Source organism: Somniosus microcephalus, chromosome 4 (assembly GCF_052327205.1).
Source record: "Somniosus microcephalus isolate GS21.2 chromosome 4, FLI_Smic_1.0, whole genome shotgun sequence".
In the NCBI taxonomy this organism is placed as follows: domain Eukaryota; kingdom Metazoa; phylum Chordata; class Chondrichthyes; order Squaliformes; family Somniosidae; genus Somniosus; species Somniosus microcephalus.
Window position 1 is genome coordinate 199618992 of NC_140990.1, and position 5401 is coordinate 199624392.

Sequence of the window (5401 nt, forward strand, 5' to 3'; positions counted from 1 at the left end):
GGAGAAAAGATGGAGCAATCAAAGCTAAGAGGTAGGAGGTCAGATGTGTGAGATGTGAAAAAGCTGCATTTGACAAATTGAAAGAAACAAGATTTTCATTGACCCTCTGAAGTATAGGGAGCAGATTAGAGTGCTGTGCTTCAGACCATTGCACTGCAAGAGGACAGCAGTTGTGGCAACTGAGTGTATGTAATCTGAAAGATTTTGCTGAATGTAGCATGGAATCAACAATAAGAGTAAAATATGTTTGGATGTTGAGTTGAGAAAATTATTGAAATGTAACAACAGAGAGGTAGAGTCCTGAGAATTAATAAGTTAATTAAAAAATCAGCCATTAACTATGGCACAGATAAGGTGATTTGAGAAGCAACCAAATAGCTATGGTAGGAGACGATATGATAGTAGCTCGTTTTGAAGTACCAGACCTAGTCAAAGGCTTTGGCAATGTCCAAGGCAAAGAACCAAGGTGTTCAAGATCACAGTTTCAGAGATGCATAGCATAGGCAACAAGGCTACCAGTAAAATGGCCATGTGGAAATCCATACTGCAAATCATGGATTTGACCAGAATAGTTAAGGTGATCATGAATTTAGAAAGTACCAGTAAGGCAATAGGCAGGAGATAGAGTGATAAGAGGAGCCATCATCTTAGGGGTAGAGTGAACATGAGCAAATTTACAAAAAGAAGAGATTGAAGAGACAACATAGCTTGGGGGAAATTTGGAGGCATTCACTTTGAGGATGATGATGGTGATGATTGGACAATTCTGATTGGAGTCCAGAGAGTGGAGGAGTCAACATACCTAGAGGAAATAATATTTGATATTGGCCAATTAAAATCTGGTTGTCCAATAAGTTATCCATTCACTAAGGGACAAGAAGAGTGCCTCCGCAAACTGGGTGATGAGGAAGGGAGGAAATAGCGACTCCCATGAGCTCAGGATGTCCAAATTAGCCAGGACACCAAGGATAATTCCCCTGCTCTTCGTCAAATATTGCCATAGGATCTTTTATGCCCACCTGTGAGGACAGATAGGGCCTCAGTTTAATGTCTCATCCAAAAGACAGAGGGGGAGAACTTAGATATGACCTGAAAACGGGTGCAGGGATCCCGGTGCATGATTAACTCACGCCCGTTCATTGCAATGCAGACAGTACATTAAATTCATGCTGCCTGCTTTTTTAAATGATTTCTGCATGCAGCCAGCAGGGGGCCCGATATCGTGAGTGTCTAGCACTATTTAAAGGCAGCCTGCACCTCTTAAAGGGGAGGTGCATTGTGGCTGCAACAAGTGTTGCAGTTTTTTCAAAACTGAATCAGTGCTGTGAGACTTGGAGCAATTCTGACAGGACTGGACAGACTCGATGCAGGAAGGATGTTCCCGATGGTCGGGGAGTCCAGAACCAGGGGTCACAGCCTAAGGATAAGGGGTAGGCCATTTAGGACAGAAATGAGGAGGAATTTCTTCACCCAGAGAGTGGTGAACCTGTGGAATTCTCTACCACAGAAGGCAGTAGAGGCCAATTCATTAAATATATTCAAGAAGGAGTTGGATATATTTCTCAAGGCTAAAGGAATCAAGGGGTATGGGGAGAAAGCAGGGACCGGGTACTGAATTTGGATGATCAGCCATGATCGCATTGAATGTCGGAGCAGGCCCGAGGGGCCGAATGGCCTACTCCTACTCCTATCTTCTATGTTTCTATGTAATGGCTGAACATGCGAGAGAGCGTGCACCATTTTCAGACAATGCACTGGAGGTCTTGGTGGAAGAGGTGGAAAGGACGGGAGATGTCTTGTATCCGCAGGGGGGCAGGAGGCCCTCCAGACATATGTTGAGGAGGCAGTGGGATGAAATAGCAGAGGATGTCAATGCCAGGAGTGTTGCTCATCGAACTTGAATGCAGTGCAGGAAGAAGTGCAATGATCTGACATGAGTTGTCAAGGTGAGTGACTTCATATTCAAAGGCATATCCTCACTCACTGCTCAATTCACTATATCCCCATCACTCACCTACCAATGATCTCCATTAATCAGGTCTCAACCCTAACATTCATATGTTTTACCTCACCCTCACACACTTAGCACTATTGCAAGCCTCACGCCCACAACTCACAGATCGCACACACTGGCAGCTATCCAATCAGCCACATCACCCAAACACATTGCACGACACTCATTGAAACACTTCCCTCTTTCTTGCAGGAGAAGGTGGTGCATAACAGCAGGCACCAGCAAAAAAACTGGAGGAGGACAAGCGTGCCTGCATGTTTTAACCCCCATGGAGGAAACAGTACTGGCCATCATGGGAAGGGGCAAAGCTGAGGTCACTGGCAGCACTGAAGTGATTGATGATGAGGGAATCCTCCTTTTCTCATCCCACTTCTCCCTCGTCCCTCAATCTCTTCTGAGTGAGAGGCTGCAGAGGATGTAAGCATGCACTTTGTACTTTCTACTCTCCCCTCACCACAACCCAACCCTTGTCTCTTTGTAAGAACATAAGAACAGAAGAAATAGGAGCAGGAGTAGGCCATTCGGCTCTTCAAACCTGCTCCGCCATTCAATGAGATCATGGCTGATCTTCTGCCTCAACTCCATTCACCAGCCCCATCGCCATATCCCTTCATGCCTTTACTAGTCAGAAATCTATCAACTTCTGTTTTGAATATAACCTGCCCAGGCAGTGGAGGAAGAGGAAGAGGACAGTGAAGATGAAGAGACACCATCACTCAATCTTAGAATTGCAGTTTCCAGCTCAGATACTGGCACTGCGCGTATTTTAGAGACTAGGATAGAGGAAGGATCTGCACGTGGTGAAACATCGGGCACAAGTGCGCTGGAGCAAGGGCACCGGGACAGGATAGCGCAGGCACCAGCGTGCTGGAGGGCGAGGTCACACACTAATTCTGCTGCAGAGAGCTCAGATGAGGACTTTGATGAGCCAGGCTACCGAAGAAGGCTGATGGGTGTACACACCTAAATGCTTGGTACACTGGAAAGCCTGCGCTCAATGTCAAGGAGCATGGAGGAGTCCAGCACCAACTTGGCAGAACACTTTTCGCAGAGCTTGGAGCCCATCATTTCCAACATGGAATGGGTGGTCACCTCCATCAGCACACCTGTGGAACCCACCATGATAGAGTGTCAGATGACCAATATCTCAGTTTCCATTTCAACACAAGCCACTTCCACCAAATGTCGGAGTGCTGCAGTGCAAGCTCAGGCTGCTGCCATCATGGCTCTGGATACCAATGTTCAAAGGGGCTTCCAGGGTGTCACAGCAGTTCATCAATCTGTTCTCTAACAGATCAGCAAGATTGCTGAGGCGCTGCCCTGGGAGAGTGGGCGTGCCTCCATGGAGTACGAACCTGCTGCCCTCTCTCAGGATGAGAGCATTCATGCTCCCAACCCCGCCACTCTACCAGTGTCCTTGTTGTTGCCTGTCAGCCAGTCAGCCCAGAGCTGCTCGAGGTCGGTCTCCAAGGCCACCTACAGTCTCCTCAATTACAGATTAGCAGCTTTGCACCAGCCATGCGGCAGCCACTAGGAAAGCACCTCGTAGGAGACACTAGGAAACACAAAGGCACACAAAATAGACACTAAGGGAATGCACAAGGGTAATTAGTTTATTTTTGTATGCATTATGTCATGATTTAATTTATAAATTTGGATTGGAATGTGCATTTTCTGATGGCTTTTATTTTTGTGTTGTCTGAAAGAAAACGATGTGATGGTCAGTGTTGTGTCTCCTTGTGTTCTTATACTATATATATTACAGACACTTTTAGTTAATTTTAGTTAGTGCTTTTACTTTGCTGTATTCTTGCTTTGTTACAGTGCTGCCGCATGGTGCAGAGTGATACAAGATGTCCGACGCTGCACTGTGCACTGCCCGTGCACAGTGTGCCACATAGCAATATAACTACACCATACCAAAGTAGTTCCATACCAGAGTAGTTCCATTTAACGATGTGATACTATAACAATGTAACATCCCTCTTTCTCAAAAAACTAAAACATGAAATTTAACAATTTAAATTAAATATTATATCTAAACTATTATTTTCAACTACAAAGAATCGTGAGTTTTTTTTTTATTCGCAATATCGCTCAGGTGGTTGGATGTTGTCCCTCCATCTTGTGGATTTGGAGGTGACCATTCCTTTCTGCGGTGTTTTGGTGTGTTCCGCTCTCGTTGTTGTTGTTGCTGTCGCCTTTGGAGTTGGAGTGTGCATGCTTGTGGTTGTTTGATTTGTAGTGCTTGTTTCTGGTGTTGTACTGCTTGTGGTAGCTGGTGTTGTCAATGCTGCTGATGTTGTCTGCTGCTTATCCAGTTCAGGTGAAGGTCTGATGTGGAGTCTGTTCCATCTGTATTGGTTACCAGGTTCAGTCTCTATGAAGTAGGATCTTGGAGTATCAGCTTTTCCAATGACCTTGGCTGGATTCCAGGTTTTCAACACTGGGTCTTGCACATGCACTGATTGTCCATTCAGCAATTCTGGTAGCGTCTTTGCATGTTTATCGTAATGTTTGCTTCCTACGATTTGTGCTTCTGCCAGCTTTTGTCTGAAGTCCTCCTGGTCCTGGGGAGGATGTATTTTTGCTGGTAGTGTAGTCTTAAACTTCCTCCCATTCAGCAATTCCACAGGTGATTTCATGTCTGCTTTCAGTGGTGTTGATCTGAGTGATAGGAGGGCAAGGTCTTGGTCTTCCCCCATCTCACTACTTTTGATGAGAGTTCTCTTGACAGTCTGGATCTGTCTTTCGATGAACCCGTGTCCCCTTGGGAAATGTGGGGATGAGGTTACTATTTTGAACCCGTACTTTTCTGCCTGAGCTCTGAATTCACTCGATATGAACTGGGTTCCATTGTCACAGATTACCTTTTCCGGGATTCCTTGTTCAGCAAACAAGCTCTTTGCAACCCTGGTGGTAGTTGTGGCTCTCAAGTCTTTCATCCTTCTCACAAAAGGAAACTTGGAATAGTAATCTGCCACTATGAGATACCATTCTTGATTGCACATGAAGAGATCTGCCCAACAGTGTGCCATGGTCTTGACGGTATTTCACTAGGTATCATCTCCTCTTTCTGTTGTGCATTTCTGTATTTCTGGCATATACCACATGCAGAGACCATCTGTTTGATATTTTTTGTACATGCCTATCCAGTATACAGCTGATCTGGCTCTCAGCTTGCATTTCTCCATTCCCATGTGGCCTTCATGTATGAGATGGAGAAGTTGTGTCTGCATCGTCTTTGGCACGATGATCCTCGATCCAGCAAGGAGAATACCGTCTTCTACTGCAATATCGTCTTTATTCGTCCAGTATTGACGAATTGTCGCCTGTACCTGCTGGATTCTCTCCGGCCATCCCTGTATAACTTGTTGTGTGAGTAGT